General features: G+C 48.2%; 1 protein-coding gene across 1 annotated transcript in view; it reads right to left on the reverse strand.

The window, feature by feature from the left end:
- Positions 1-22,511, reverse strand: part of NEO1 (neogenin 1) — a 225,614-nt gene that overhangs the window by 82,535 nt on the left and 120,568 nt on the right. The window lies entirely within an intron of this gene.

Consider the following 22,511-nt stretch of genomic DNA (forward strand, 5'->3'; position numbering starts at 1 on the left):
TCCTGGTTTCCGATCGGCGCAGCTCCGGCCGTTGTGGCCATCAGTGGATGGAAGACTTCTTTTTCTTTCTGCCTCTGCCTCTCTGTAACTCTTTCAGGTGAATAAATTAATCTTAAAAGAGAGAGAGAGAGAGAGAGAGAGAGAGAGAGAGAGAGAGAGAGAGAGAGAGAGAGACTGGTTTCATTAAAACACAAGAAAAGAGAGATCTAGAGCCAACAGTGGCAGAAGAAAAAAATAGCATTCAAATGAGCGGAAAAGAACAAGGCCAGAGGCGTTCCACAGGACAAAGGACAGAGAAAACACACAGGTAATTAAACAAGCAGTGCCTCGGGAATACTTGATCCGAGAACATTTCCGCTTTGGCACATACTGAGCCACCTTTTGCCCCAGTTTTATTCTGGGGATAAAACCTTAAAATTCGTCTACACCCAAAAGATTACCTAGGGCAAAATCTGCATCAACAGACTTTTCACAGGTCAATAACAGAATAAACAAAGGTGTCATACAGAATTAACACAACGAATGAGAGGCACAAGGGGCCAGTGTTGTGGCGTAGTGGGTTACACTGCCAGCTGTGAGGTCAGCATCCCACGTCAGAGTGCCAGCTTGGGCTGGCGCCGTGGCCAATGGTTAATCCTCCGCCTGCGGCGCCAGCATCCCATATGGGTGCCGGGTTCTAGTCCTGGTTGCTCCTCTTCCAGTCCAGCTCTCTGCTGTGGCCTGGGAAGGCAGTGGAGGATGGCCCAAGTGCTTGGGCCCCTGCACTAGCATGGGAGACCAGGAGGAAGCACCTGGTTCCTGGCTTTGGATTGGCGCAGCGCCAGCCTTGGCGGCCATTTGGGGAGTGAACCAACGGAAGGAAGATCTTTCTCTCTGTCTCTAACTCTACCTGTCCCCCCCCCCAAAAAAAAAGAGAGCGAGCCAGCTTGAGTCCTGGCTGCCCCTTTGCTGATCCAGCTCCCTGCTGATGTATCCTGGAAGGCAGCAGAAGATGGCCCCCGCTACCCAAGTGCCTCCTGGCTCAGCCTAGCTCAGACTGGGCTTGTTACAGCCATTTGGGGAGTAAACCAATGAATGAAAGATTTCTCTGTCTCTCCCTCTCTCTCCTTTGCAAATAAACCTTAAATAAAAAATCTAAGAGAGAGGTACAAAACCCAGTAGGAGGGGTGGGCGTTGGCTAGTGGTTAACATGCTGTACTCTTGACTCCAGTGGTGGTGGCTCATAGTTGGGTCCCTGTCTCCCACGTGAGGGACAGGTACCGAGTTCCTGGCTCCTGGCTTTTACCTGACATAGCCACAGGGATTGTGTGTATTTTTTAAAAAAAAGATTTATTTATTTATTTGAAAGTCACAGCTACACAGAGAGAGGAGAGGCAGAGAGAGAAGTCTTCCATCTGATGGTTCACTCCCCAGATGGCCACAACAGCCGGAGCTGCGCTGACCCGATGCCAGGAGCCAGGAGCTTCCTCCAGGTCTCCCATGTGGGTGCAGGAGCCCAAGGACTTGGGCCATCCTCTACTGCTTTCCTAGGCCACAGCAGAGAGCTGGATCAGAAGAGGAGCAGCCGGGACTAGAACCGGCGTCCATATGGGATGCTGGTACTTCAGGCCAAGGTGTTAACCTGCTGTGCCACAGCGCCAGCCCCCAAGGGATTGTATGTATTTCTGAAGAGTGAACTGCTGCATGGGAAATTTCTTTCTGTCTCTCAAAAAACAAAACACATCAGGAGAAGCAGTCATCAAAACAACAAGCAAATGGGAAAACTTTTAATAGATGTCAAAGATTAGAATATCATAAAACGAGAAACTGCTGAGGCTGGCGCTGTGACACAGCGGGTTAACACCCTGGCCTGAAGCGCCGGCCTCCCATATGGGTGCTGGTTCGAGACCCGGCTGCTCCACTTCCAATCCAGCTCTCTGCTATGGCCTGGAAAAGCAGCAGAGGATGGCCAAAGTCCTTGGGCCCCTGCACCCGCATGGAAGACCTGGAGGAAGCTCCTGGATCCTGGCTTCAGATTGGCACAGCTCTGGATGTTGCGGCCAACTGGGGAGTGAACCAGCAGATGGAAGACCTCCCTTCCTCTCTCTCTCTCTCTCCCCCCTCCCTCCTTCTCTCCCTCTCCCTCTCCTCTTTCTGTGTAACTCTGACTTTCAAATAAATAAATAAATCTTTTTAAAAAAAAGAAACTGCCATTATTAAAAAAAAAAAGTTTAGAGATCTTAGAAATGCAAAGTGTGGGCAAGAGAAATGTGTCGAGAGCATCAAACACAAGGGAAATTGAGTAGGCCGCCCCTGTCAAGAGCAGCCTATGGAGAGGGTGACTCAGTGCGGGGTGGCATCCTGCACAGGACCCCGGGGAGGAAAAGGACATCTGACGGAAGTGAAAGGAATCTGCACAGAGTACTGGCTTCAGTTCATAAAAAAAAAAAAACAAAGTACCATGTTGGCTAATTAACTGGGACAAATGTTATCACAGCAATGTAAGACGTTAACAGCAGAAGAAACACTGTGAGATAAGGGAACGCTTCATAATTTTCTGTAAACCTAAGACTATCCTAAAATGAGGCTTATTTAAAATACAAGCAGAAAAGCAAACTGAATTAAAAAAGATGCACTTAGTGCCCTTGAACGAAATTCCAGGGGCCGGTGCTCGGACAGCAGCTAAGCCACTGCTTGCAATGCCAGCATTCCACAGAGCTGGAATGTGTTCCAACTGCTCTGCCTCCAGCTATCTGCCGGTGTGCTGGGAAGGCAGGGGATGGAGGCTCAAGTTCATGGGCCCCAGCTACCTGTGTGGGAGACCCAGATGGAGTTCCTGGATCCTGGCTACCGTACAGCCCAGCCCCAGCCATTGCAGCCAAGTGGGGAAGTGAACCAGTGGAAGGTGTGTCTGTCGCTAGCTCTGTTTCTTTGCCTCTTTCTCTTCTCTGTGTAACTCTTCCAAGTAAATAAATAAGATAAAATTAGTGGACTAGAAAGTAATTGCAGGGATGTTTCCAGCCTGAAAGGAGGCGACAGCAGGAGCAGCAAGAGCCATCAGTAATCTAGGGGACATCAGTCACACATAGAACACAAACAACTGCCACCCCAAAACGGACCACACACAGGATCACCAAAGGAACCTCCAATTCCAGTGACTTGGAGAACGCAAGGCCATTTGGTGAAGTAGGGGGTTGTAGGTTTGAGGAGCAGCGAGGTTTCAAATAACTGACACACGGGGAAGGGAGAGGGAGACCAGGAAAACCCACCTGGACCCCGCAGAACTCTGAGGCCCCGGTGAGGATGCAGCACCAGCCCCCGAGGCTAGGAGAGACAGGAAGCCACGGGGGGTCACCCTGACACCTGAAATGTCGTCCAGCCCTCCTGCTGACCAGCGACAAGGTGTGAAGCGAACTTCCAATCTGACCCAATGCCCCTCCACACAGGAGGCAGTGCTGCCTGCCTCTGAGAGCTCCCCCGGACTCTAGGACCAACCTCCAAAGGCAAAGAGGAGCTCATCCGGTGCCCAGGAACAAAGCCTGCTGGGGGCTTCTCATTACCTGTTGTGCTCTGGTAACTGCCCTCCCAGCAACTGCCGGTTTAAACAAATCACGTCTATAAACAATTACAGGAAATTATAAAATAAAACGAACACAAAATACTCCTCCCATTCTGGGGTGCGGGACAGAAGTTTTAATTCTAAGGAAGTCATCTGACTTTTTCCTGACATCAAAAGCACTCATTAAACAAGGTGTGCCAGATGTGAGTGACGCACTGACCCCAGCAGTGAGCCGGGAGGAAGTACAGCCTCTCCCCTGCAGGAGAAGGGGACAGGCCAGAGCGCAGAGCCATTCAGGCTAACAGAAAGGAAGAACTGCTTTTTGTCTCAATGTGTTTACTGATTTATGTTAACTCTAATCACAACTAGTCTTCCAAGAAGTAGTTGAAAAAGCAATAGTATTAGCTATTTTAAAGATTCCAATTCAGAAGATCAAATTCAAGCTGTCTTTATTTCCCCAGATTGTGTAAAAATCAATGGAACTCAAGTAGTTCTTAAGGTCTTTAATAAAACTACTTTAAGGGCCTGCGCTGTAGTGTAGTAGGTAAAGCGTCCGCCTGCGGTGCCGGCATCCCATGTGGGCACTGGTTCAAGTCCTGGCTGCTCCTCTTCCAATCCAGCTCTCTGCTGTGGCCTGGGAAAGCAGTGGAAGATCGTCCAAGTGCTTGGGCCCTGCACCCACCTGGGACACCTGGAAGACAGGCTCAGCTTTGGCTGTTGCGGCCACCTGGGGAGTTGAACCAGTGGACTGAAGACCTTTCTCTCTGTCTCTAACTCTACCTCTCAAATAAATAAAAATCTTTAAAAAAATTTAAAAACTACTTTAAAATAAACTACAATTAACCAAATTTATAAGAGTGAAACTGAAGAGGAACTTCAGGGGAACGGAAGAGCATTAGCAAAAACAAAACAAAACAAACCCACCAGACTGAAATACAACTAAAAAATTCCCCATATGGATCACATGGAGTCTACAATGCTTGGGTACCTACAGTGTAAGGGAAAACTTGGGCTAATACTAGCTGAAAACAAGAGGTGTTTTTTTTTTTTTTTAGTGCACACACGGGGCTGATGCTGTGGGTAGGTGGTTAAGCCTCAGCCTGCAGTGCTGGCATCCCATGTAGGCACCAGTTCAAGTACTGGTTGCTCCACTGCCTATTTAGCTCCATGCTAATGTACCTGGGAAAGCAGCAGAAGATGGCTCAAGTCCTTGGGCCCCTGAACCGGCACTGGGAAACCCAGAAGAAGCTCCTTGCTCCTAGCTTCAGCCTGGCCCAGCTCCTGCAGCGTAGGCGCCATTGTTGCCATTTGGGGAGTGAACCACTGGATGGAAGATTCTGTGTGTGTGTGTGTGTGTGTCTCTCTCTCTGCCTTTCAATTTCAAATAAATAAATCTTTTTTTTTTTTTTTTGACAGGCAGAGTAGACAGTGAGAGAGACAGAGAGAAAGGTCTTCCTTTTTGCCGTTGGTTCACCCTCCAATGGCCGCCGCGGTAGTGCGCTGCGGCCGGCGTGCCGCGCTGATCCGATGGCAGGAGCCAGGTGCTTCTCCTGGTCTCCCATGGGGTGCAGGGCCCAAGCACTTGGGCCATCCTCCACTGCACTCCCTGGCCACAGCAGAGAGCTGGCCTGGAAGAGGGGCAACCGGGACAGGATCGGTGCCCCGACCGGGACTAGAACCCGGTGTGCCGGCGCTGCAAGGCGGAGGATTAGCCTAGTGAGCCGCGGCGCCGGCCATAAATAAATCTTTAAAAAATCCACACAGTTAAAAGATTAGGACAATATTACTGTAGTTAATTCCAGAGAAAAACACTGGTTGAAAAGCATATCAAATTATTCTCTGCTTTTAATTATAGCCTAAAATGAAAAACATACTGAGGCAGCATTGAAAGTACATGAAATCAAGTCCACAAGCAACAATGACACTACACGAGATCACGTCCACACACGGCACCCACACTGCAGGAGATCACGTCCACACACGGCACCCACACTGCAGGAGATCACGTCCACACACGGCACCCACACTGCAGGAGATCACGTCCACACACGCACCCACACTGCAGGAGATCACGTCCACACACGGCACCCACAATGCAGGAGATCAAGTCCACACACGGCACCCACACTGCAGGAGATCACGTCCACACACGGCACCCACGCTGCAGGAGATCACGTCCACACACGGCACCCACGCTGCAGGAGATCACGTCCACACACGGCACCCACGCTGCAGGAGATCACGTCCACACACGGCACCCACGCTGCAGGAGATCACGTCCACACACGGCACCCACGCTGCAGGAGATCACGTCCACACACGGCACCCACGCTGCAGGAGATCACGTCCACACACGGCACCCACGCTGCAGGAGATCACGTCCACACACGGCACCCACGCTGCAGGAGATCACGTCCACACACGGCACCCACGCTGCAGGAGATCACGTCCACACATGGCACCCACACTGCAGGAGATCACGTCCACACATAGCACCCACGCTGCAGGAGATCACGTCCACACACAGCACCTATGCTACACGAGATCAAGTCCACACACAGCACCTATACTACATAGAATTTTTGTAGCCAGATTGTCAGTGATGTCTTTCAGAACCACATGATACTCTGCCAACTATGACATTATTGTATAATTTAGCATCTTTTAAATATAACCACCAATTAAAAGATATTCAGACATCCTAGACTCCTTCTGGTGTCTCAGCACTGCATAATAGTTTCTTTCTTTATAACAAAATAATGGCACCAAATTCAAATTCAAGCTTGCATTCTGATGATTTGTAAAACCTTTCTTGTTTCCATAAATGTCATCTGCAGGACTTCCATTTAATTGCCAAGTATCAAAAAGTATCAGAGGCACCAAATTGTTATCCAGAGCTCGCAAGTTGTGGCCTGAAAACTCAAGACTTTGGCATAGATGAAATTGACGATCAACATTAAACTATTCACGCTTTAATTATAGGTCTCTCTCCAAAGCTATCGAAAAACAGATCATTCATTGTAGCTCAACTCAACAGGAACAGGAACAAACTTTCTTAACCCAAGCAGACTAAGAATCCTACCTTCAGAGGTACACAAAGAATCCTTCCACTTCCAGCCAGGGTAAAACTCCCAACTCTGCCCTCGCCCTCTCACAAGCGCCTTCTCCTCTGGGCACATCAGCCCAGCATTTAACAAGCATTTCTCGTGTTGTAAGCCTTTAGCGGACAGAAAGTCTCCCCATCGTCAGCACTCAGCCAGGGCCTCACGCGTCTCCCCTGGCTGGGGTCAGAGGTTCCACATTCTCCTTTCTGAACCACTCAACAGCACATTAACCTTCTAGAAGTGCTACTTGTTTCCTCAGATAGCATGAATTACTGAGCCTCCCAAACACCCTCTGGCTTGCTATGAGACACTCCGGTCTAGACCGCCATGCCAGACGAGCAAGTTCTGAGCTCTCACTCCTCAGCACTGGGGACCTGAGCCGCTGCTCTTCTCCAACGCACTGAGCCTTCTTCCTCCGACGTGAAATGCCAGCCTTCTTCCTTCCCCCTGTAACGTTCTTCCAGGCTCAGCTGAGATGCCACATTCTTCAAGAAGCCTTGTCTACCAAACCTGGCAGAAGTGCTTTCTCCCCACTGAGAGCCACACTAGCATTCTGACACTCTACAGTCTGCAGCCTAGTCACTTACATTCACAGTCTAATACCTCTACCCTGGCACTGTGCACAAACTGTCAGATTCAATACATCGCCAATAACTGGGGTGCATATACTGGCCTCACCCTCATACCACTAAGTGCATAGTAATTATGCTGGGATGACACACTTGGATATATGCTCATCCCAGCAAAGTGGCACACGTAACCAGCCCTCATCAGTAAGTAAAAGACTAACTCTGAGCTTAACAATATAAACGGAAGAGAGAGAAAATAAATGATGTTTGTCTTGAAAGCATTAAATTGGAAGTGGTACAGGGTTTGCTGAAATTGAAAACCCAGGAGTCAGTCCTGACTTCAGATGCCGCCTGGTTATTTGAAGGCAGGTCACGTAACTCGTTCTCCACGTGCAATCCTCAGCTCTCCGGGGCACATCCTAGACAGGCCCTGAGTTCACACCATCTCTGCTAACAGTCAGGCACAGGGCTGCCAGATGACTGCGAATCTCCGTATACCACAGGTATTTAATAAAGCACATGGTTAAACAGAATAAACGTGTTTTAATATTTCAATAAGCTACACTCAGCATGTGTATGATGACCCCAGGTGCCAAATACTCTGGGCTAGATGCCCAGCTCAGCTCCTGACTCCAGCTTCCTGCTAACACAGAGCCTGGGAGGCAGCAGGGATGGCTCAAGTAACTGGGTTCCTGCCGCCCATGTGGGAGCCTGCATTGAGCTCCTGGCTCCTTGCTTCAGCCTGACCCACCTAAGCCTTTGCAGATATCTGGGGAGCAAACCAGCAGATGGGAGCTCTCTGTCTCTCTCACCCTGTCTCTCAAAATAAATAAGTACAGAATTAAATAAATAAAAACACGATAAACCTCTAAGTACTGATGAGTGCACACACTGCTATTCAATACAAAATCACAGAAAAACATGACTCCACTCTGCAGACAGAGCTCACCTGTGGATGTGCGCGGATGCATGTGCAGGAGCAGAACACACACACAGGCCGCTTTAGGCCTTCGGGCGGCGACTTCGGCAGCACCACTTCAGAGGCAGCGCCTGTGCACCCTATTTCAAGCAGCTCCCGCTCCATCTGCAGGGATCCTTGCTCAGACCACCCTTCTTATTTCCTCTAAGTGCACACAGAGCTGTTTGTTCACCTACGTGCTTATCGTCCACCGCTACTGACAGACTAAGCGTGATGACAGGGAAGCCTGCTGTGCGTCCCCACCACTCAGGGAGTGCACACTTCCCACAGCGCACACACTGAGCAAACACACGCACAAGGACTTCCTCTGGAAAGTGTGATCAGTGAAGGGGTTAAAAAATAAATGCGCTTTTATTTCAATTATGTATTCTTATTTCTGACAGTGAACATGTGGTATGTTTATTTTATGATATTTTGGTGCAAGCTACTTTCACCATTTAACATGCCTTGCAATCTGGTCATGTAAGATTATTTTCTTGTTTTGCAAATGTAAATGATCTAACTGAATGTTTAATGGATTTTAAAAAATAATCTTCAAAATTTACTTCATAAAGTCAGCTTTTATCTTTTCTCTAAGAAAATTGAGGGCTAGAGAGAGAGAGACAGACAGACAGACAAGAGTTCACATCTGCTGTTTCACTCCCCAAATGTCTGCAAAAGCTGGGAGCTGCAAACACGGTGCAGGTCTCCCAGGCTAGCGGCGGGGATCCAACCACTGAAGTCGGGGATGAGGAATTTCCTGCTCAATCTTTGGTCTGGCCCTGGCAACTGCAGGTGGGACTCGAAATTCAGTAAATCTACAGCAGGCTGTTATTTAAGTTGGTAACTACGTATGGCCCAGGGAAGATGTTATAAACATCCAAATAGCCTCTGGCACACAAAAAAGCTTCCGCACCCCAACTTACTCCATCAGCTGCTGTCTCCCAGGAAGCAGGCGGAATCAGAAAGGTCTGGCCGTAGAAACCGTAATGAGCAGCCAGAGCCAGAATTCATCGCAGGTGCTCTGACACGGGGCGCGGAGACGCAGCCGCTGTCTTCACTGTAGCCTTGTTTAACGCTGCCTATTGAACTCCAGTGGGTGCTTTGGCGTTGTACATTCTTTCAAACCACTATCGCCTCACAGCTGCAGAGTGCTACCAGCTTACAAAGTGCATTATCCTATGTGCCCCTCCAAGGTACGCTGTGCAGGGACGACTGTCTACACCGACAGGTAAGGAAGCCGATCCCCAGGGAGGTGAACCACTTCGTTCACGTGAGCCTGGGGCAGGAACGCAGTAGTTCCAGTTGGTAGCACAGGCTTGTTTCATTCTACATGTGATGGCTGGTCACATGAAATCACTAACTGGCAAAGTTTCCATCTGTCTCCTAACAATGTATTCCCACACTCAGAAAAGGCACGGAAACACCTCATATTGAATGCATCAATGGCATCTATTGGAGTATCTGGAATGCTGAGGGACCTAACAGACCAATGAAATCAATTCAAGGCCTGATCCACTCACTCACTCAGCAAAGCAAGCTACCAGAAGACAAGAACTAGAACCCAAGCACTGACACTAGATGCATTTCCAATGCTGTAAAGTTCCTAGATGTGGATTTACAATTAAGAATCCAGTATCTTGAATAAAACTTTTCCTAAAGCTGGAATTACTGCCACAAAAAAAAAAAGCAAAATAACTGATTAGAATTTATCCACTGATTGACACCAACACCAACGACTATATATCCTAACGCTTCAGACTTAAAATATTCCACTAGTGACTAGTAATGCCTGCCATTTAGCTAATGTGTAATCACGCCAGGCCATTAGTCACTCATTCCAAAACTGTATTATTCAGTGTTAACCTCAGACACTATATGGAACTTTTTACAAATGTCTCTGTCCAAAGGGGGGATAAAAGGATGCTCTATATGTACTCTTATCTGTCATGGCCATGATATCTGAGCTGGTGACATGTGGACTTCCTTTACTGAAAACAACTAAGTGCTCCTCCCTTTTCACCAAGCCTTCTTTCCTTCTGGGACTAAAACACGGCCCCTTATCAGACATGGCATGGGAGGGCACACAGAGAAAAAGGGCTCTGCGGCTGTTTTTACATCCTAGTCTTACACGGTAACTCTGGAATCTATTTTAAAATCCAAACTGACAGGAAGAGAGGCCAATAAAAAGTTAATGGACAGAAATCCTTAATTCTGGCCACTCTTAACATCCTGGTAAAAATTTATATGCCAATGATTTCTTTTGAAAATATCATTCAATAGAGATTATAAAAACCAAAAAGACTTTAGAATCAAACATAAGGCAATATTAATTTGAAATGTCAGCAAATAAAAATACCACTTATGGGGCAGGCATCTGACACAGTGGTTAGGGTTCAAGCCCTGGCTCTGCTCCAACACCAGCTTCCTGCTACTGTGTACCCTGGGAGGCAGCAGGTGTCTTTGCCACCCACACGAGAGATCCAGACTGAGTTCCGGGTTCCTGCTTCAGCCTGGCCCAGCTCTGCTGTTGCGGGCATTTTGGGGAGTGAACCAGCACATGGGAAATCTGTCTGTCTGTCTGCCCTTCAAATAAAACAAATACTCTTTTATGTTCGAGTAAATATTTTAGAAGGCAAGATCCTCTCAAAAGCAAAAGAGCTGCTATTCTAAAGCTGCATTTAAAAAATTATCAAAAATTATTTTTTAAATGTTACAAGAAACAGTGTTTGAAGCAAAATTCAAATCGTGGCTGGAAATCCTGCTCCCTGGTAATGCTGTACAAATGTTCTGTACATTCTGACCATAGCTGTGAGATGTCACTCTGTGTTCAAAGGTGGTCGCTAACAACCACGCAGTGCAGTGGTCTCACAGGCCAAGGCCGGTGCTGTACGGCCTGCGTGCCGAGTGCCAGCATCCTCAGCCAACTGCCCCTATGGAAATAAGATGGTGGCACAGACACTCAGTGATGATTGATGATTTTTAAACAAAAATACTGAATGCTTTTGCATGTTTGAGATACAGGACACATAAAGATAAGCACCATCCCAATAGATTTCTTTCTTCTTCCAGCGCTCAAGTGTTTCTCAGACTTTAGTCAAAGGATGTCTGGCAAATGATCTGCAGCGTGGAATCTCCCAGCCATGCAGGCATCAGTCTGGGTGGGCACTGTGGTGCAGAGGGCTGGACCACCACCTGCGATGCAGGCATCAGTCTGGGTGGGCACTGTGGTGCCGAGGGCTGGACCACCACCTGGGATGCAGGCATCAGTCTGGGTGGGCACTGTGGTGCCGAGGGCTGGACCACCACCTGGGATGCAGGCATCAGTCTGGGTGGGCACTGCGGTGCCGAGGGCTGGACCACCACCTGCGATGCAGGCATCAGTCTGGGTGGGCACTGCGGTGCCGAGGGCTGGACCACCACCTGCGATGCCCACATCCCAAGCAGGAGTGCATGGTTCAAGTCCCAGGTACTCCAATTCAAATCCAGGCTTTTAATTATGTACATCCAGGGCCAGCACTGTGGTATAGCAGGTGAAGCCTCCACCTGCAGTGCCAGTATCCCGTGTGGGCACCAGTTCTAGTCCCGGCTGCTCCACTTCCATCCAGCTCTCTGCTGTGGCCTGGGAAAGCAGTAGAAGATGGCCCGAGTCCTTGGGCCCCTGCACCCATGTGGGAGACCCGGAAGAAGCTCCTGGCTCTAGATTAGTGCAGCTCTAGCCACTGTGAAATGAATCAGCAGATAGAAGCTCCCCCCCGCCCCCGCCGCCTCTCCATAACTCTTTCAAGTAAATAAATAAATCTTTTAAAAAAAATTAATGTACATCCGCTTTCTCTGTCTCTTTCTTATTCAGTCTTTCAAACAGAGGAACTTACAAAACAAAACCTGACTTTCTTCTTGTACCTTTACATCCCTCACCCTTCTTCTGTCTCTTGTCTCGTTTTCATTTACTAAGTGTTAAAACAGACTTACGCTGACCACAAAGAACTTAAACCATAAACCAGTAGGGCTGAAAGGTATGCATCATGCAGACCTGTGAAAGGTGGGAGAGTGAATGTTTGAGGCACCGAGGACGCTCAGTCTGTCCAAACTGCTCATCTCTGCCGTCACTGTGCATCATCATTCCATTAGGGCATCAAAGACCAGGGCTGGGACATGGACAACGGTAAATGGCTATGTTCTACTAAAACCTTATTTACAAAAACCACCAGTGGGCTGGGTTTTGCCTGCGGGGCACAGTCTGTCCACCTCAATCTGGTCCAGCCTCCCAGGAATATCCCCACATCAGTGTTTGTCCACACTGTGCCCTAAAGAACAAACAAAAGATGCTGCTGCACAGTCAGTGCTACACACAGAGTACATTCCTCCCTTGGAGACTCACAACACCACTGGACACAAAGGCAAGGCCTCACTGCTCCTCCTTCAGGCTGCCAGCCCTCTGCCGCTAGCCCATCAAGTCATGAGACACCAGTGAAGTCTAGCGGAATATACTCTCTTTATGGGCAACACAACCGAACTCTGCGGGGAGAGGAATCATCTGTAAGCTCTTTATTATTTTTGATTGATGTCGCTGGCAGAAAGCCCTCAATGTTACGTCTGTACCTTTCCCACCCGTGGGCACTGACTGAAGGTGAGGTTACCACAAAGGAGGGAGAGAGTAAGAAAAGGCTCACGTCGTTATCTTACAGCACTGAGAGAATACCGCCACCTGAAGACAGACAATGCTAACATTTTGGTGCAGGGATGTCTCAAAGGGTATGTCTACTGTAAATGCAAATAGCTTTCTCTTTTACTTGATTTTATATCCTGAGGTTTTTCTGATACCATTAGAAAGTTCAAAGCATGATTTTTAATGGCCCAATAAATTTTCCATCCTGCTGTTGTACTATAATTATTTTAACTACTTCCTCTATTTTGGGACATTTAAGTCATTTCCTATGATTTCTCTATCACTATTTCTTTTTCTTGTAAATTACTAATATTGACCTCAGTAGTCTTTGTCTAAATCTTTGACTCTTGCTCAGGAAAAATCCCAACAAGAACAAATAATGAGTTGAGCCAGTGATTTTTCAGATGCCACTGTCAAAATGGTTTCAGTGAATGACGTGACAATTTACATTTTCACCAAGACTGAAGGAAAGATAAAAAACTAATCACACCCTAGGTAGCCATTATAAAACAATGTTCACTTAAAAACAAAATCCTTGTTACCCGGCAAAGTGACATTTTATTCATTTTTTCATCTTTGGGACATGGAATGTGTGTCACAGGTCTATAGAAATTGTCTTTGTTCTATTGTGAGCTCTATGTTTATATTAGTTATTTTATCATAGCCATCTGACTATTGTTAAATTTAGAATACTAATTTTCTGTGACTCTTATGATATTCTTCCCTAGCTTGTCTCCTCTTTTATTTGGTTAAGGTATTTCTCATATACAGAACATTTTAATTTTTATACCCCAAAATGAGAAAGTTTTCCTCTATTTTTTTTTTTTACCATTCAGAAAAGCAAACAGCAAAGACTCTTCCATCCTTTCAATTTTCTTGTGAATTAGATTTACACTCTCTCCTTTATATATGTTGATATAAAATACGTTTTCCAAGTCACCAACTAACCATTCACATACTATGTAATGTGAAATCCTTCCAGCACACACTGACTGGAGATCTCACCGAGCACACGCCAAACCGGTGAAGCGCATTTCTGCTGCACAAGATTCTTTTAGGCCACCATATTTTTACAACAACAATTGTGACAGATCAGGTTCTATTAGAATTTAAACCAATGAAATTAGCAAGAAGGGAAAACAATAGGGAGGCTGGTGCTGCAGCTCACTAGGCTAATCCTCCACCTGCAGCGCCCGCACCCTGGGTTCTAGTCCCAGTTGTTCCTCTTCCAGTCCAGCTCTCTGCTGTGGCCTGGGAGTGCAGTGGAGGATGGCCCAAGTGCTTGGGCCCTGTACCCGCATGGGAGACCAAGAGGAAGCCCCTGGCTCTTGGCTTCAGATGGGCGCAGCGCCAGCTGTAGTGGCCATTTGTGGGGTGAACCAATGGAAGGAAGACCTTTCTCTCTGTCTCTCTCTAACTCTGCCTGTCCAAAAACAAAACAAAACAAAACAAAACAAAACACAGTAGGGAACATGTGCTATCTTTAAGAAGCTAATAGCCAGCGCCGTGGCTCAGTAGGCTAATCCTCCGCCTTGCGGCGCCGGCACACCGGGTTCTAGTCCCGGTCGGGGCACTGATCCTGTCCCGGTTGCCCCTCTTCCAGGCCAGCTCTCTGCTGTGGCCAGGGAGTGCAGTGGAGGATGGCCCAAGTGCTTGGGCCCTGCACCCCATGGGAGACCAGGAGAAGCATATGGCTCCTGCCATCGGAACAGCGCGGTACGCCAGCCGCAGCGCACCTACCGCAGCAGCCATTGGAGGGTGAACCAACGGCAAAAAGGAAGACCTTTCTCTCTGTCTCCCTCTACTGTCCACTCTGCCTGTCAAAACAAAAACAAAACAAAAAAAAAACAAAAAAAAAACAACAACAAAAAAAAAGGAAGCTAAAACATGGCATTGAAGTTTAAGTCCACAGAAAGCAGTGGTAGTTTAAGACAGAATTGAAAATGAATTTCCATCAGGGAGGAAAGAAGCACATGGCAAACAGTTTATCAAAAGATTACGGTGTTATCTGCGGGGACTCTACAGAACATTTAAGCATGGACGTCTGACGACACAGCCCTTCAGTGGCATCTGCTGACGGCTGAGGAGCTTCAATCTTCCACGGTGTACAGAACACCAGGATACAAACAAGGACACAATATTCTCTATGCCCAAGAAAATACAGCAGTACTCAACCGCCTTAACTCCTAGCAACAACATGCTCAAGACACTTGAGATCAAGCAAACCCAAAGCATGTCATTTCCTTGCTAAATTCTCCCCTGAGCTGCTGATGTGGACTACCCCCACCCCCGGTTCTGGACATTTCTACCTGCTTTATGCTGAAATCCAAACTCAATGCATCTTATACCCATTACGTCCCATGGTCCTGCTTATAGGACATGCGTAAAGGCTTAAATCGGGCAATAAATATATCACTTATGGTAACTTTGAAATAAATATCATGTTGTTGAAGTATCTACAGAGCTGAAAACCTTCTGGGTTGAAAGGACGGCTTCCATCCCTAACAAACCAGCTCCCTTTTCATGTTCAGTGGCACGAAGCTGTCCACGACATTTCTTCACATCCTCAAGTCTGTAGGGTCTGTACTGATGCCCTCCCTTGGGTAATGGGTGGGTTTCTGTTTTTCTTGATCCACCTGGTCAAACATACTTAAATTTTATCAATCTTCTCAAAGAACAGGACCTTGACTTCATTTATTTTCTCATTTTCCATTTCATCATCGCTGCTTGTGATCATCTCCTCTTGGTTTGCTTTACAGTTAATTGCCCTTTTAAATTCAGTTTTCAAAAGCTTCCCTCAGAGCAACACCTCGTCCCACAAATTTTGAAGAGCTGTATTTCCATTGTCACTCAGCTCAAAATATTTTCCAACTTCCTGGATGACTGGCACGTGGGTTATTTAAAAGGGTGTTTAATTCCCAAATAGTTGGAATTTTTCCAAATATCTGTTACTGATTTCTAGTTTCATGCGACTGAGGTCAAAGAACATGCTCCCTATGACTTAAATCCTTGTCCTAATCCTCAGAAACATTTGCATGTGACACAGTAACTGGCAGGAACAGATTTAAACAGAGTGGATCTTGCTAGTTGCCTCTTTCTCTCTTTTTTCCCACTCATTCTGTAACTTTTGCCCCTCTTACTGCTTACTTCAGACTGGGAAGTTGTCAAGGTTCCATTGTATTTCTACTATCCAATTAGTCTTCCTATTTCCTTGTCTGGTGCTCAGTGGTTTCCCTAAGAGTTAAAGGAAGCATCTTCAAATTACAGTCTCCATCCAACAGTGTGCCACGGTCTGTGCTGCATTCAGTCCTACGTCATACTGAACATGGTTTTGTATCATAAATCCCTGTTGCTCTGGGCCACAGGTCAGCGGAGGCCCTGCCACCTGCTTCCTCAGATGCAGCTTCCCTGAAACAGTGGGGGCTGTCTGGACCACCAGTCCCTCCGGAGCCACAGCAGCAGGGGTAGAGGCCAAAACAACAGAAAAAGCCAGTGGGCTCCTGCTCAGATGTCCAACTATCTCATAAGGCAATTAAAAATAACAAAACATAACCTTGTATTTACTTTTTTATTTAAAAACAAATCACTCTAGCCTGCCAGTTTCTCTGTGAAGCTGTTTTGGGCTTCTATCAGGCCTCGTCAGAGCACTGCGGCCTGAAGGGCCTCCTTCAACGTTTCTTTAGGGCAAGTCAGCGGACAATCCATTTTCTCAGCCTCTGCTCTGCAAAGGTCTTTCCTTCAGTTTCACTTTTGAGAGAGACTTTGCTGGGTATATAATTTGGGCTTTTTTCTTTAAGAGCTTTAAAAATGTGGCTTGATACCTTCATTGTCTTCTCATGATTTCTGAAAAAAAAACTGCATTATTTCTGGTGAAAAGTCATAGTTTCATTGCTTTGTTAATTTTTCCCCTTTAAATTTCTGGTCGCCTTCGAGATTTTCTCATGGGGTTTCCAGTAACATGCTCTCTTGTACAACTATCATTTTCATATTTAGTTTACAAGGGGTTAATCTGAGGACCCTTTTGGACCTGTAGTTTGTTCTTAGTCATTTTTTAACATTCTTGGCCAGCATTTATTCCAGCATTTGTTTTTCCCTGTTCTTTTTCTCTTTTTTCTGCGAGTCTCCAATTTATTCGACTACGCCACCTAATACCGCCCATCTCAGATGCCCTCTTCAGTAACAGTCCACAGCTCGGAGGCGCTACAACTGGCTTGTCCACGCACACGCTGAAGGACAGACGTCTATCTAGACTGCTTCCACGTTTTGGCAGTAACGAATGAACATGCTACAGGTGTTTCTGTGTAAGCTTTGTGTGAACGGATGTCCATGGGCACAGTCACACCGAGTCTGCCGGCTGGATCTTATGGCAAGAGTAAGGAACTGCCGCACTGTCTCCCAGCCATGACGGGGCGTTCTGGTCACTCCTCATCCTCACCAGAACATGAGGGTGTCAGTGTTTCGGATTTTAGCCATTCTTGTAACTGTACAGTGGTAGCTCATTGGTTCTAGCTATTTTGGTTTTTCAGACTATACTTTTTTTTAACAAGTTTTAGGTTCGCAGCAAAATTGAGCAGACGTGGAGATTTCTCGTATATCCTCTGCCGTAAGGTGCACAACCTCCCGGACCAGAGTGGCACATTTGTTAGAACGGATGAGCTCACCCTGACACCATTATCATCCAAAGGCCACAGTTCACTCAGTGTTCGCTCTTGAAGGTGTATATTCTACGGGTTCAGACAAATGAACCATGACAGTACTCTCCATCAGAGAATCCCATACAAGAGCTCCACTGCCTTAAACCTCCTGGGCTCTGCCTCTTCACTCCTTTCTTCCCCGACCCCTGGCAATCACTGATCTCTGCACTCGCTCTGCAGCTCTGCTGTATCCAGAATGCCAGAGTGGCACACGACCAGCTGCGGCCCCTCCAGACGCGCTTCCTTCACCTGGTAATACGGATTCCTGACTGCCCGCGTCTGTCACGGCGTGCCATGCATCCCCCAGTGATGGCAATACCTCACTATCTGGGGTACCACCCCTTCCTACTGAAGGGCATCTTGGCTGCACCCGGGTCTGGGCACGAGGAATAAGGCTGCTGCGAACGCCTGTGGGAAGGTTTTGTAAAGACCTAACTCCAACTCAGGAGAACGCCAAGGGGTGTGGCTGCTGGATCATACGTTAACTGCATGTTTGGGGGCCAGTGCTGTGGTACAGCAGGTAAGGCTGCCGCCTGCAGTGCCAGCATCCCATATGGGCACTGGATAGAGTCCAGGCTGCTCCACTTCTGATCCAGCCTCTGTTATGGCCTGGGGAAGCAGTAGAAGATGGTAAAAGTCCTTAGGCCCCTGCATCCACGTGGGAGACCCAGAAGGGGCTCCTGGCTTCAGATCGGCACAGCTCCAGCCATTGGGGCCATCTGGGGAGTGAGCCAGCGAATGAAGACCTCTCTCTCCCTCTCTCCCTCTCTCTCTCTCTCTCTCTCTCTCTCTCTCTCTCCCTTTCCCCCTGTAACTCTGCCTTTCAAATAAATAAATACATCTTTTTTTTAAAGAGCATGCTTTGTGTCTGAGTTCTTGGCTCGGATTCATCTTGTAGTGGGTAAGAGCAAACCTGCTGCTTTACGCACAGAGACACACCGCTGTCTGTGGTCCTGCTGCTTGTGTCTGTCCACATAGGCAGGCCTCTGCTTCTGAGCTGACGATGACTGCACAGCAGCAGTGAGGCCCGCTTACACCTGGAAACCACGCCTCTCCTGTCACGCCATCAGGGGGCGGGGGCTGCTGAGCTGGGTGTGGCTCTCGCTGTCACAGCTCATTTCAGGCTACCCTAAGTGTCACACTCCTCTGTGGCCAGACTTCTTCCTTCGTCCTGTGCTTTCCAGTTCCCCTGCCTGCCTGCCTCTTTGCTTCCAACCGTACCAACATCCAGGGATTTCCACCCCTGCTCACCCTTTCTGATCAGTACGAGGCGTTGGTTCCTTGGTGCGGGGTTCAGCTGGGGCAGGCGGGATTCTCCAGCCTCAGTATCTGTGCTGGGAGAAGGTGGCAGTTTCCTGCTCTTGCGCCACTGTGGCAGAAGACCCCTCTTGGCACCGGTGTAGAATCCTGGGGCCCCAAGTGTCCTTCTGCACCTATTCAGGCAAAGGGCTTTCTCTCCCACCCTTCTCCCAGGGACTCAGGGCCAAAGGGCTCCTCTAATCTGACCAGAAACTTGGAAATAAGGCTTCCTGCTCCTCCCCCCGCTGGCTGGAGTTTGCAGGGGATGGGTCTACGTAACGGGAGGGCAGATCCCCACCCTCACCTGTAGAGCACACATGGCCTTCTCCCTTCTCCTGCTGTGCCCAGCTTAACCGGGAGCGGCCGACAGAGCTGGTGTTTGCAAGCAAGTGTACCCGAGACCCCAGGTCGTCCAACCTGGCCCACATCAGTTCAGTTTTTGGCAGTTTTCTGCTCGCCCACTTTCACAGAAGCCGTCTCTTCTCTGACTCTGCCACACAACCACTGCTTGTCCTGCCAGGCCCTGGGCGGCTTGGCTGCTCTGCCAGCTCGGCTCTGATGCCCAGGAGAGGCAGCGAGTGGACAGATTACCAAGCTCCTCCTCCTGACGGGTTGTTCCTCGCACACTCTTTGCACCCTGAGTGGAAGCACAGCTCCCTTTCCGCTCTCAGTCACCTTCCTCTCCTCCTTCTGTGAGGTCATCACCACTCGTCCGGGCACCCAGACGGAAACTTGGGAATTTATCTGGCTTCTCTACAACACTCGGCATCCACCTGAAGGTGTCAGTCGGATCAACCACCAGTAGCTCTTTACTTAGAGCCTTTCTTCCCACTTCTCTGGACAAGCACTCGTCACTGCAGCACGCTCTCTGGCGACAACACCCCTGCACTCTGCCTCCCTGAACCCTCCCTTCCCCATCACTGTCTACCACAGCACTGCCAGTCCCATGCTGCCTTCACAGGTCTCCAGGCGACTTCCGGAACCATCCAGACCATCTTTCTAACAAATGTCTACAAAGTTTCTCTCTTAAGGCTTATTAGAAACTAGAGATCCTACATGAAAAAATTCCCTGGTTACAAAGACAAAATTCTCCTCTGAACCCCGTGCTGCTTTATTAGCGCCACAAAAATAACCCTGATCTGACCGCACTACGCCTGTAGACAGTTCACACCGTTAATATACTGTGGTCCAGAAAGGCAGGGGTCGGCTCTTTTTTTTTGACAGGCAGAGTGGACAGAGAGAGAGAGAGACAGAGAGAAAGGTCTTCCTTTTTGCCGTTGGTTCACCCCTCAATGGCCGCTGCAGCCAGAGCACTGTGCTGATCCAAAGCCAGGAGCCAGGTGCCTCCTCCTGGTCTCCCATGCGGGTGCAGGGCCCAAGGACTTGGGCCATCCTCCACTGTACTCCTAGGCCACAGCAGAGAGCTGGACTGGAAGAGGGGCAACCGGGACAGAATCCGGCATCCCGACCAGGACTAGAACCCGGTATGCCAGCGCCTCAGGTGGAGGATTAGCCTAGTGAGTCATGGCGCTAGCCTAGTGAGTCATGGCGCCAGCCTAGGGGTCAGCTCTTACAAATGGCCACATTCCCTATTTTAGCTTCCCCATATAAATATTTATCTTGCAAATTAAAATAAAACAGCAAAATAGAAAACAAAATTAATAACATGACACATACTTTCCATTTTAAAATCTATGCATCCTTGAGATATCCCCAAAAAGGTCAACTAAAAATTTTTACCAGTTCATTCATTTAATGTGGCACTGAGAGAGAAGCATACACACTATAACTATGACACCACCCCAGTGTTTTTCAGAGGAGGGCTTAATTAGGGTTAGTTTAGGGACCTCCTAGAATAACCAATCATTTCTACTTGTCAGGGTTTGATTTATAAAGCTAACTCCGAACACAAACGTACTTAAGTCCCTCTGTTGAGTTTCACGTAAATCTAGCTCGGAGCACTCACGAATGTCGCCGCCACCCGACAGAGCAGCGAGCCTGTCTACTTCCCGGATCCTGCTAGTGTGCTATTTGGTAATTTTATGCCTTTTTATAACAGAACTCACTAGCACACACATTTTTAAAACAGCACATAAAACCCTACTCACTACTTTGGTGAAAAACCAGAGCGATCCCTTCTTTGCCAATGAGCTTCCTGGCCAGGACACAGCTGTCATTGGATTTGACCTGGAACCACCCCGGCACCTGGCCACTGTATAAAAGATCAGACACTAAAGTGCCCCTTTTCATGAAGCCTTTGAAACGCTCATCATGAAAAATGCTGCAGTTGCTAAAACAGATACAGCATTCAACAGGCGCCTTTATTGATTTTACGCAGAACCGTTTCCCAACAATTCAATTGTTAGTAATTCAGTATGAGAAAACAATCCCATGAGAAAGTTTCATGTGGTGGGCCTTTGGCCCCGTGGTTACGCCTGGGGAAGACATTTGCACCCCACAGTGCTGTGCCTAGGTTTGTGCCTCGATCAAGTCTGAGTCCAGCTTCTTGCTAATGCTTCACCCAGGTGATGGCTCAACTAGCTGGGTCCCTACCATGAACGGAGTTCCTGGCTCCCAGCTTTGGCCTGGCACAGCCCCATCCACTATTGGTACTTGAGAACCACGCCTTTCAGAAAACATAGGACTGTTCATAATAGAAAAAAATTAGGAGACATCTGAAATGTCAACAACTAGGAAACCAGTTAAATAAAACAAAGTGCACATGCATTACCCAGCAATGAACAATGCTGGTGTCGATCTGTATTTGCTGATATGGAAAGATGTTCACAGCATGCTGGGGCAAGAAAACGGAAGGTCCCAACACACACAGCTGTGTGCACTAAGGAGTACCCCTGGGTGGCTGGGTCTGGAGAGTGGGCCAGATTTTACTTCCTCTCAGTTCCAAATTCAGTTTCATTGCCTGCTCTGCAAAAATGGGGCCAGGAGCGAGGTGCTGTGGCACAGCAGGTAAAGCTGCCACCTGCAGTCCCAGCATCCCATATGGGCGCCGGTTCAAGTCCCAGCTGCTCCATTTCTGATTGCGTCCCTGCTAATGGCAGGGAAAGCAGCAGAGGACAACCCAACTGCTTGGGCTCCTGCCCCCACATGGAAGACCCAGAAGAAGCTCCTGGCTGTGGCCTAGCAGAGCAGCCACTGGGAGCGACCCAGCAGAAGGAAGACACCCTGCCCCCTCTGCCCTCCTCCCCACAACTCTGCCTTCCAAATAATTAAATTTTGTTTTTAAAAAAATAGTGGGGCTGGGCTCTTAGCTATTTTCCCTTTGCCAGTGGGTACACGTGCTGAACGTCTCAGTGTAGAGCACTGGCCACAGGCTGCCGCTGGGCAGGGCCTCCCTGGGACAGTGCGCTTGGCAGGCTCCTCTGGCCCGAAGCTCCCAGCACACAACCCCTCAGCGGTCCTAGAGCAGAACTCCTGTGGGGAGACACCTCACTGTGAACAACTCTCCCCAGTACCCTTGGGAGGATTCTGAGTGACAGTGGGCACCACATCAACTCCTCTGCCTTCCAGTAAACCACGGCCACACCCTCCCCACAGAGTCTGATTCCGGACCTCTCTCAGACCAAGGTTAACAGCCACTCCTTCCACTTGCCACTTCCTACGGCCTACCCCAGGGCGACTCCAGCTACTACAGTTAGTAACTTCATGGTACGCTTTCCCTG

The sequence above is a fragment of the Lepus europaeus genome, chromosome 11 (genome assembly GCF_033115175.1).
Source record: "Lepus europaeus isolate LE1 chromosome 11, mLepTim1.pri, whole genome shotgun sequence".
In the NCBI taxonomy this organism is placed as follows: Eukaryota; Metazoa; Chordata; class Mammalia; order Lagomorpha; family Leporidae; genus Lepus; species Lepus europaeus.